The sequence below is a fragment of the Ovis aries genome, chromosome 6, assembly GCF_016772045.2.
Source record: "Ovis aries strain OAR_USU_Benz2616 breed Rambouillet chromosome 6, ARS-UI_Ramb_v3.0, whole genome shotgun sequence".
Lineage (NCBI taxonomy): Eukaryota > Metazoa > Chordata > Mammalia > Artiodactyla > Bovidae > Ovis > Ovis aries.
Genome location: NC_056059.1, coordinates 20,474,232 through 20,485,970, shown reverse-complemented (window position 1 = coordinate 20,485,970; position 11,739 = coordinate 20,474,232). Strand labels below are relative to the sequence as shown.

General features: G+C 41.4%; 1 long non-coding RNA gene across 1 annotated transcript; it reads right to left on the bottom strand.

Moving 5' to 3' along the window:
* Window positions 1-2,206: 2,206 nt before the first annotated feature.
* Window positions 2,207-10,540, bottom strand: LOC114115276 (uncharacterized). Its single transcript, XR_009601137.1, has 2 exons — window positions 7,291-10,540; window positions 2,207-7,178 (listed from the first exon to the last, which is right to left on the bottom strand). It is a non-coding gene; the product is annotated as an uncharacterized LOC114115276 (long non-coding RNA).
* Window positions 10,541-11,739: the final 1,199 nt, after the last annotated feature.

The window sequence follows — 11,739 nt, the reverse complement described above, 5'->3', positions numbered from 1 at the left end:
ATTTCTTCCTGGCTCAGTCTTGGAAGACTGAACTTTTCTAAGAATCTATCCATTTCTTCCACGTTATCTATTTTGTTGTCATATAGTTGTTCATAATAGTCTCTTACAATCCTTTGTATTTCTGCATTGTCTGTTGTAACCTCTCCTTTTCCATTTCTAATTTTGTTGAGTTGATTCTTCTCTTTTTTTCTTGATGAGTCTGGCCAAAGTTTTGCCAATTTTGTTTATCTTCTCAAAGAATCGGCTTTTAGTTTTATTAACCTTTACTGTTGCTTCTTTCCTTTCTTTTTCATTTATTTCTGCTCAGATCTTTATGATTTCTTTCCTTCTACAATTTTGGGATGTTTTTGTTCTTCTTTTTCTTCTTGTTTTAGACGTAAAGTTAGTTCATCTGTTCAATGTTTTTCTTGTTTCTTGAGGTAGGATTGTATTGCTATAAACTTCCCTCTTAGAACTGCTTTTGCTGCATCCCACGGGTTTTGAGTTGTCATGTTTTCCTTGTCATTTGTTTCTGGAAATTTTTTTATTTCCCTTTTGATTTCTTCAGTAACCTGTTTATTTAACAATGTGTTGTTTAATCTCTGTGTGCTTGTGTTTTTTACAGTTTTTTTCTTGTAATTGCTATCTAGTCTCATAGCATTGTGGTCAGTGAAGATGCCTGATACAGTTTCAATTTTCTTAAATTTATTGAGGTTTGGTTTATGACCCAAGATGTGGTCTATCCTGGAGAGTATTCCATGTGCACTGGAGAAGAAGGTGTATTCTGCATTTGGATGGAATGTCCTGAAGATATAAATGAGATCCACCCCATCTAATGTATGATTTAAGACTTGTGTTCCCTTATCGATTTTCTGTTTTTATGATCTGTCCATTGGCGTGAGTGGGGTGTCAAAGTCTCCTACTATTATTGTGTTACTGTCAATTTCTCCTTTATGTCTGTCGGAGTTTGTCACGTATTGAGGTGCTCCTATGTTGGGTGCGTAGATATTTATAATTGTTGTGTCTTCCTCTTGGATTGATCCCTTGATCATTATGTAGTATCCTTCCTTATCTCTTGTAATATTCTTTATTTAAAGGTTTATTTTGTCTGATATGAGGATTGCTACTCCAGCTTTCTTTTGCTTCCCATTGGCATGGAATATATTTTTCCATCCTCTCACTTTAGTCTATATGTGTCTTTAGGTCTGAAGTGGGTTTCTTGCAGACAGCATATGTATGCGTCTTGTTTTTGTATTCATTTAGCCAGTCTGTGTCTTTTGGTTGGAGCATTTAATTCATTTACAATTGAAGTAATTATTGATATATATGTTCCTATTGCCATTTTCTTAATCATTTGGGGTTGATTTTATAGATCTTTTTTCTTCTCTTGTATTTCTTGACTATATAAGTCCCTTTAACATTTGTTGTAAAGCTGGTTTGGTGGTACTGAATTCTCTTAAATTTTTCTTGTCTGAAAAACTTTTTATTTCTCCATCAATTTTGAATGAGATCCTTGCCAGTTGCAGTAATCTAGGTTGTAGATTTTTCCCTTTCAGTACTTTAAATATATCCTGCCATTCCCTTCTGGCCTCTGGAGTTTCTGCTGAAAGATTAGCTGTTAAGCATATGGGGTTTCCCTTATATGTTACTTGTTCCTTCTCCCTTGCTGCTTTTAATATTCTTTCTTTGTGTTTAGTCTTTGTTAGTTTGATTACTATGTGTCTTGGCATATTTCTCCTTGGGTTTATCCTGTATGGGACCCTTTGTGCCTCTTGAACTTGATTGACTATTTCCTTTTCCATGTTGGGCAAACTTTCAACTACAATCTCTTCAAAAATTTTCTCATACCCTTTCTTTTGCTCTTCATCTTCTGGGACCACTATAATTCAAATGTTGGTGCATTTGATATTGTCCCAGAGGTCTCTGAGACTATTCTCAGATCTTTTCATTCTTTTTACTTTATTTAGCTCTTCAGAAGTTATTTTCACCATTTTATCTTCCAGCTCACTGATTTGTTCTTCTGCTTCAGATATTCTCCTATTGATTCCTTCTAGAGTACTTTCATGCATTGCAGAAGGAAATGGCAACCCACTCCAGTATTCTCGCCTGGAGAATCCCAGGGATTGGGGAGCCTGGTGGGCTGCAATCCATGGGGTCACACAAAGTCAGACACGACTGAAGCGACTTAGCAGCAGCAGCAGCAGAGTACTTTTAATTTCAATAATTGTTTTTTTTGTCTCTGAATGTTTATTCTTTAATTCTTCTAGGTCTTTGTTAATTGATTCTTGCATTTTCTTCAGTTTGTTTTCAAGGTTTTTTGATCATCTTTACTATCATTACTCTGAATTCTTTTTCAGGTAGTTTGCCTATTTCCTCTTCATTTATTTGGACTTCTGTGCTTCTAGTTTGTTCCTTCATATGTGTAGTATTTCTATGCCTTTTCATTATTTTTTTAAACTTATTATGTTTGAGATCTCCTTTTCCCAGGCTCCAAGGAAAGTTGAATTCTTTCTTTGAAGAAGATTGAATTCTTTCTTCCTTTTGGTTTCTTCCCTCCTAAGGTTGGTCCAGTGGTTTGTGTAAGATTTCTATAGTGTGAGATTTGTGCTGAGTTTTTGTTTGTTTGTTTTTCCTCTGATGGGCAAGGCTGAGTGAGGTGGTAACCCTGTCTGCTGATGATTGGGTTTGTATTTCTGTTTTGTTTGTTGTTTAGATGAGGTATCCCACACAGGATGCTACTGGTGGTTGGGTGATGCCAGGTCTTATATTCAAGTGGTTTCCTTGTGGGAGTTCTCACTCTTTGATACTCCCTAGGGCTAATTCTCTGGTGGTCTAAGGTCTTGGAGTCAGTGCTCCCACTCCAAAGGCTCAGGGTTTGATCTCTGGTCAGGAATGAAGATTCCACACGAGGTTTGTTATGGCATTAAGTGAGATTAAAACAAATATCCAAAAATGAGAAATTAAACATGAAGCCCAGACAAATGACAGTTACAAAGTCAGGCAAATAATAATTAAAATAATGGAATATACACATATACACCCATGAGCAGTCAGAACAGTCCTACAAAAATAAAGTACAGTAGATTGACCTGGCAAACAAAGGAAATCAAAATTATATTTACCAGTTAAGAACAAAACTAACTAAAGTACAAACTGGAAAATAAAACTAGAGCAAGATGCCAAATGGGGAATAATGCAATGAAAACAAAACCAACATGTATGTTGAGAGGAAAGGAAAGAAAGAAAGAATAGATATTCAAATTAAATAGAGGTAGATGAAGATTTATATACATTAAAGACTAACTGCAGGGGGGAAAGAACAGTAGGAAATGCAAACAAAGGAATAAATGTATAAAAATATAATAGGTTTTAAAAAATTAAAATTATAAAAAAGGAGAAAAGAAAAAAAAATGGAAGAATGAAAAAAGGAAAACTCCACAGAACTGCAAAAGCCCAAAGTAGAAGCAAAGGTTTATAACAACAATAAAAACTGTGACTGAATATACACATATACATATACACCCATAAGCAAAATCAAAACAGTCCAACAGGAATAAAATAGAATAGATTGACCCAGCAAACAAAGGAAATCAAAAGTTATATCTACCAGAGCAAAACTAACTAAAGCACAAACTGGAAAACAAAACTAAAGCAAGGTGCCAATTGGGGAGTAAAGCAATGAGAGGAAAGGAGAGAAAGAAAAGAAAGAATACATATGCAAAGTTAAATAGAGGCAGATAAAGATTAATATACATTAAAGATTAACTGCAAGAGGAAAAGAACAGTAGGAACAGCAAACAAAGGAATGAATGTAGAAAAAATAATAATAGGCTTAAAAAATTTTTAATTAAAAATAAAAACGAGTAAAGAAAAAAAGGGGGGGAAACTCCACAGAACTTCAAAAGCTCAACGTAGAAGCAGAGGTTTATAACAATAAAAAAAATGTGACTGAAGGGAAAAAAGAAAAAGCTCAAAAGCTTAACTGGATTTCTTAGTGCCAATAAAATTGACAACTACAACAGAGGTGGAAAAAAGGAAAAAGAGAAAAAAGGAAAAAATCCAAAAGAATCTACAAAACAAGTCATAAAATAAGAACAATAAATGTTTTTCTCAAGTCACTGCTGTCAGAGTCCTTTCCCTCACTGGGAGTCCCAGTTCACCTCACCTCCCTAGGATGCCCTCCAACACTGTGCTGATCTCTGGACCTGCTGTGGGGGCAGCTCAGATTCTCATCTGGTCCTACTCCTATGTGTTCTTGCCTCCAATGTCCACAGCTAACAGAATTAGTGCATTTTCTTTTGTGGGAGCTCTCAATGGCCTTTTATATATTCCACAGACACAGAGTCTGCCTTGTTTATTATATGGATTTAATCTGCAGCTTGTACAGCTGGTGGGAAGGTTTTGGGTCTTCTTCCTTAGCCACACTGCCCCTGGGTTTCTGTTGTAGTTTTATCTCCACCTCTGCATGTGGGTCGTCCCCTGGGGGTTGCTCCTGAGGCTGCCCTGGAGGACTTGGGTTTGCCCCTGTGAGGGCCAGGTGTGGAGGTGGTGCAGCTGCTTGGGTCGCAGGGGTTCTGGCAGCACCAGGTACTCAGGGGGTTGTCGGCTAGGGCTGCAGGAAACACGGTGCTCTAGAAGGGTATGGCAACCAGTATTACCAATCCGCCCCAGTATTCTTGCCTGGAGAACCCCCTTCCTGACATAAGCCTGGAAGCCAGAGTCCGCAGGGTCGCGGAGTCAGATACGACCAAAGGGACACAGTGAGCATAGACGCAAGACTTTTTTGCCTGTGGCAGCTCTGCCCCAGTGAGAGTTGAGCATGAAGGTGGCGCAGCTGCTTGGCTTGCGGGGACCCTGGTGGCACCAAGCGTGCAGGAACACGGACTGCCTCTACCGCAGGAGTTATGGCCCCAGCAGAGTCTTTTCTCCCGCCTCTTGTAGCTGACGATCAGAAGGCCTCTTTGGTCAGTCTTTCTCTGTAGCCCCACTTGTTCAGGCACTTAGAGGGCTCCCTTGCCTGGGGTCCTTCTCTGTTGTTTGGCTTATCAGTCACTTAAAGGAGCACCCTGGGTGAGGTCCCACTCTGTAGTTCAGTGCCTCAGGCGTTTGATGGGTGAATTTCTCTATTGTTCAGCTGCCCATGCTGGCACGTGGGGAGAGGGAGGCTATGGCGATGGCTCCACCCACTACGTATGACTCAGCAGTATCACCTTGCTTCCAAGGCTGCCCGGCTTTCTTCCACTGGCATTTCCCACCACGATCTCCTCCCTCACATCCTCTCAATTTGTCTCTCCGCAGTCAACAGCAGCCCTCACTCCCGGACTGCTCCACCATCCCCAAACTCCAGCTTCCAGCTACTGTGCCTTCCAGGGGACCAGCGTTCCTGTCCGGGGTACGTATGGCTTTGGCAAGGACTGTCTGATGCTCATTCCATTTAGGCTGCCACAGGTCAGCTGTTTCACTTTCGGCCTTAAATGTTTCTCCTCTGACTCAGACCATTGCTCCGATGTGGGGATTGGACCCCTGCTTCAGTTCCCCCACCCGCCGAGGGCAGGTGCAGTCCTACTAACACTCCTGTTTTTCTCCCTAGTTCCTTCATCCTACTGAGTTGTGCATGGGTCTAGATATTGTTTTGCGCTGGTCAGGCACTCCTGTCCACTTTCAGCTGGTTTCTGCATGCACTTCTATGTCTGAAGGTGTATTCCTGATGTATTCGTGGAAAGAGATGCACTCCACATCCACCTACTCCTCTGCCATCTTGTTCTCCCCTCTCTTGCTCTTTCAGTGGAAAATAGTTCCTCTGCAATCTTATTTTACTTAACTTGCTCTGCCTCTATGAATTTAGGTGAAACGATTTCCTACTGTGGTGACAAAGAGGTGTTCTTATGTGAGAGCATCCTTATGCAGGCTGCATATGCCCAGTGCCTTTGGTGGGAGAGCTGGACCTGATGAGTTTGCCAGTCACATCTTTCCTCAGGATGTGCTAGCAGAGGGTATGGCTGATTATGGTGGAGCTAGAGCTTATCTGGAGTGTGAGATGGGATTTCCTCTCTGCTTAGTCATCATCACTGCCCTGTCGGGAGCAGGCTCTGCTCTCAGATCACTGAATCAGAAGTTCTGAGGGTTGGGCTCAAGGTGGCTCTGTTCCCTTTAAGAGTATGTGTTTCCTTCTCCCTGCTCTGGGACCTTTGCCCTCACAGAGGGGAGTGCTGAAGCAAGTGGGGCTCCTGTGCTTACGGAAGTCCAGTGCTCTGTCTGTGTAGGCAACTGTGGCTGCAACCAGACACAGTTCGTGGTCACACCTTGCCATTGCCGTGACCACCCCAGATCTACTGCTAGGCTGCAGCGTGGAGAGCACGGGGGCTCAGTGTCCCCTCATCTTGGGTTAGGACACACAGCAAGGCTGTGGTGGGAATTCCAGCAGCTGTACTGCTGTCAGAACCCTGGGTTGCTTCTGGGGCGCAACCTGAGTAAGCACCAACAGCGGCCACCACCACTCCGCCTGAGCTACACCCCAGGGCCTCAGGTTGCCATTGCATTCCTAGATCAGGTCTTTTTCCAGGTCCTGGATGCCTAGATCTAGTGCCAAGCTGTGGTACAGAGTGAGCAGTGCCAGGGTTCACTCAGTTCCAACTGGGGAATGCAGCAAGGAGGTAGCAGCATCCGCCTTCCTGGGGACACACCATACCTGAGCAGTCCTCACAAGCGGGGGTCCAGTCTTCTCCTGCCTTTCTATCTGTCCCAGCAGTTCTCCAGGCAGCCAAAGGGGTTTGTCTCCTACTCACAGGACTCAAAGACTCTGACACCCAGTCTGTGACTGGATCCACTCACTCCCCAGGGCAAGCGTCCATCCGTGCAATCTCCCTTTTCCTCTTGTTCCCTCCCAGGGCTGCAGGTCTCAGCCGGATGCTTTTTCTCCTGTCCTACTTTATTGCGTGTTTATCTTTCTGACAGTCTTGGTTGCACAGGAGTCCTTCTGCCAGTTTCCAGTTCGTTTGCTCTGAGAAGTGTCTCACGTGCAGGTGTATTTTTGATGTGTTCATGGAGGGAGGTGAGCTTCATGTCCTCTTACTCTGCCATCTTTATCTCGCCCTCTCCAGCACCTCACTGGTCTTAAGCCAGGCTTTTACAAGACAGAATACTCACTGTTGGTCTCCTGATGAATTAATCTGTGTCCTTTCATCAATAGGAAACCTATACTTGAGTAAAGAAACAGGAAGGAGAAACATGAGATTGCAAAAAAGTAAAGGAGACTCGACTGCAGTGTAACTGGTCTGTGGAAAATAGGAAGTCTAGGAACTGATCGCTTACCTTCCTTCTGCCATGGGAACTTCAGAGGAAAGATGGCTGCATATTCTTCCATTCACTGTGCTATCTCCATCATCCTTGCCCTCTCCACAAAAAGAATTATGAACAGTTCAAATGCTTCACTTAACTCCTGGAGAATCACTAACCATTTCTGATCACACCCCTTAGCCATCAATAAGCAGGGATTTCCTAAATCTAGATAATCATTTATAAAATATGACCTTGAGCAGGTTCAAAGCAATATGCCAGCACTAACGAAGTAGGGAAAAGTGTGGGGCAAGGAAAAGAGAGCCAGAGTAAAGAAAGAAATTAAGAATGGCACCTAGGATGGGGTGAGTTCTCTAAGGGTTAAGATTCTACTATCTTAGTAGGGTTCTCTTGATGCTTTGAAATGGCAACAACATGGTGCCTGTGTTTGCATTCCGCTTTCCCTCCCCCACAATTCTTGGTGTATCCCTGAGAATATCTGGGAAACTGCACAAAAAGAAAGTTAAAGCAAACTTCTTCTGTCATATGTCCATAAAAGGAAAAGATTTCTATATTTCTAAGAAGCAAAAGTTCATTTTTAATTCAAGTTTATGCCCCCCTTTAGGGGAAGAGCTATCCAGTAAATTAGATAAATTTCAAAATTTGCTAGCAGAAATAAAAATCCAGAAACTTGGAGGAAAATGAACACAATAACAAATGGTAAGTTTTCTGCCATAAATAACAACACTTAGATTCAGAAGAGGAGAGAGAGGTGTACAGCTTAATTAGGAAGTGTTCGCCCAGAATACTAATGCCCTCCCAAATGCTCTGCTTAGTTTGCCATGGGCCATTGTCTTTCTCCATAAAGTTAAATTAGCATCTGCAGCAACTCTTCTAGAATTAAAGACTATAGCTCTGTGTCTCATTTTGAACACTCACTGGTCTTGAACTAAATTTAAATCATGAATGGAATATTATTTAAAGGTTGATAATCTTCACGTAACATTACTTCAGCAATGAAACTAAAACCCCTTGAATAAAATTCTGTTGGCTAGCCAAGAGGACCCTGGTGAAGTTCCAGTTTAATAAAATTATCTAGCATTTGCAACTGTAAATGCTTTAAGCCTTTTTTAAAGGTGATATTATGACCTATACAACACTGAGCATAAAGTGATCGACAGTAAAACCTTGAGCTGATCTGTAGAGGACGAGCGGGTGATAGAGGCCCATGGGAAGTGTCACGTACTTCTTCCAATTGGGAAGAGTCTCTTTTCTCTTTTCCTCTCTAACATCAACAAGGAGCAACTCTTCTGTTCCAAAGAAATTGGAGTTAAATTTCCATCCCAAAGAAAACATATTCCACTGAGAAAATTCAATAGCCAGTGAGATTGCAGAGCCTGAGCACACTTATTGGGGAGCAAAGTGGCATCCACAGTTACCAAATTAACTTGTTACACCCATGACATCTACCAGGACTTCCAGGTACAGTCTGTCATGCTGTGGGAGGGTATAGTCAGGAGAAGTAGTCTTGTTATTAGACAATCACAAATCTGCAAAGCCCTGGAGGTCATGCAGATCATCTTTTCTGCTTCAGTCTACAGGCACTGTCCCCAGTGGAGAGTCCACAGGCTCTTGTAGTGCTTGGTCCCCAAAGAAGGCTGGACATCCTGCAGACACTTGTGCTAAGATTGGGCATCTGGAATGTGATGCTTCTGGTGTGTTATTACGTTCTTGTGGGGTGGGAGAGCATAAAAGGAGATCTAGAAGAAAATCCCATCCTGCCAACCTAGGGAAAACCGAACTACCTAGAGGAGGCAAAGAAACCACATGAGAAAAAGGTTCTGCTTCATTTCTATTTTTCTCTCCCATTTAAAGATTTAGCCAACTCACTAATACCTGGGAAGCAAGAAGCAAGTGTCTCAGCTTAGGGCAGACCTGGAACTAAGAACAACAGGCCAACAGTCGATGTCCACCTGACAAGGGGAGCCAACCTTCCATACGATCCTGTTATGTGAGCTATCATGGATATCCTGATGTCCACACAGAAATCCCAGAAAATTCCAGAAGCCCTATTGGAAATTAGCTGGATCCGCTTTGTATCTATTAGCTGATGGGACCTGATATCCTGAAAGTATATTGTATCATGTACTGAAGCACTATTACCTTCCTCATTGAATGCTCAGAGATAGGTGAAAAGCAGCTACTATGATCTCAGAAACTGAGGAAAGCTTCAGGGCTGTTCTCATAGTTCTGACCAAAGAGAAACAGACCCAGCCCATTCATTCTGTGAGACACAAGACAGGAAATGATCTTTTTGTAAGTATGCTGAGAATTGTTAGGGAAAGATGAGATCAAGAAGGAAGGTCAGTCACTCTACAAACAGTTGTTGCATCAACAAATCAGCAAATAATTTGAGAAGACCAATGTGATTTATGATTAATAATCAAAAAAATCTGTAATAGGTATAGATAGACACAGATATAGATATATACACATACACACAAGGCCTAATGTAGGTAGAATTGAGACAAACATATGACTATTATCAACAATTAGTTAAAAAATAATGTGACAAACCACTACTACTACGGCTGCTTCAGTGTCATGTACAGGGTAAAAGAAAGAAATACTCCTGTGTCAATTACTATATTCCCATCAGTGCCATCATCTTGGATCTTCATTCCAAAAATGGCAAGAAGTGCTCATCATAATCACAAAACAATACCATAGGACATTATGAAATTTAAAAGTTTCCTATGCATTGTTTCATCTCATGATTGCCCTGTGAGAAAAGCAGGCTATTAGGGCAGACATGGTAGTATTAACAAGAGGAAGCATGGAAAAGAAAGGAAGGGCAGAAAGGGAGAAAGGGAAGGAAGAGAGAAAGGAGGAAGGGGGTAAAGTTGCCTCCCAGGTCTTCCTGCAATTGGATATCAGTCTCGATTCTAATAATATCTCCTAATATCTCCTAACAGGCGTTCCAGAGATTAAGAACCACATAGTTCTTTGAAATTCATGATAGCAATTGCTCTACAAATTCTAAGTAGTAATATCATCATCATCAATCTTAGCTATAAAATTTCTCATAAACTCATATATTAAGTTGGGAAACTTTAGAAAAAAAACAACAGTAAGAGCAGAGTTAAGCACAAAGTCAAGGAAGTTGGTTAAGGAAGAAAAAAAAAGCGACAAGCACTAACTTTCCCCATAAGTCTCATAATCTTTCTCCGGGAGGCACTCGGCAGCCAAGCAGTAAGCTTCCATGAAGCACAGGGTGTGTAAAGAGACCCAGAGACCAGCCCTTCGAAGGGAAATCCCTCCCATTTTGTCCTCAGTTCAACTCCCAAGATTCCCAGGCTCACTGTGTGAGTCACACTGCAATCGCCTAGGACAGGCATCTGCACGGATGCCCTCTGCTTCAGCAGGGAATTGCAAGCTCCCGCCTGCCTGTAATAAGGGGGAAAATCAGGGCAATAATGTGACCGGATGCTGGAAAGCTGGCAGCCAGAGAAAACAGTAGTGTATTTGGCAAATTTTCCTTTGCAGGGCTTTTTTTTTTTTTACTGTAAAGAACATTGGCCTCCATGGACTAAGAGAAATTTTGCGTCCCTTTCTCGAATTTGATCTCTTTGTTTCCATTTTAATAGGTCGTGGGAAGTTTCCTGTGAATACGTAAACAAGCTTTGTGTTTATTTTAATCACTTTTTCCTCCTGTTTCCAGGCTCTGGACAACCCCCGGCCCTCACTTGAATTGTGGTGGTTACAGCAGAACACAGCCCAGTTGTAACTCAAGTCTTTCCTTTTGTAAGAGGAAGTGGTGAGATAAATAAAGGGATGGTGTTTCCTTAAAGCAGCTGCATCTCCTATTAACTGGCTAAAGAACTAACTCCTCAACAAAAATTAGTCAACTGAACTAGTTTAAGAAAGAAAAGAAATCTTTGAGCTGGCGAATTTGTGGCTTTGAAAACTGAACACCTACCTGAGAAAGAATCTCTCGCTTTCCTGTCCTTCATGAATAGTGCCTCTCTCCTTTATTTCTCAGTGAATCACCTTGAAAATGTCGCCATTTTACGGTATCTAGTCTCTCTCATCTGAATTATCAACCCACTGTAATCTGGCATCTGCCCTTACTACCTTACTGAAACTTACAAAGAAAATGATCAAAATGACCTGCTTATTGACAAACAGTGAATATTTTAAAGTCCTTATCTTAGATTTCTCTGCAGTATTTCTAGATGCTGACCAACCTCTCCTTTGAGAAATTTCTCTTCTTTTCTTTGCCATGATAACATGCTCTCCTGATGATCTGACATCTCAGAACAATTCTTTTCTTTTTTAAGGCAGCAGTTATAAAATTTTTAATATTCTTCAAGTAGAGAATAAAGAGTTAGGTAAACACTTTCTAACTTTTAAATTAGATCAATTCTTAGAGTTCTTTCCTGAATCCCCTTCCCCCATCTTCTTAAAAATAGGTGCTCTTTTGTG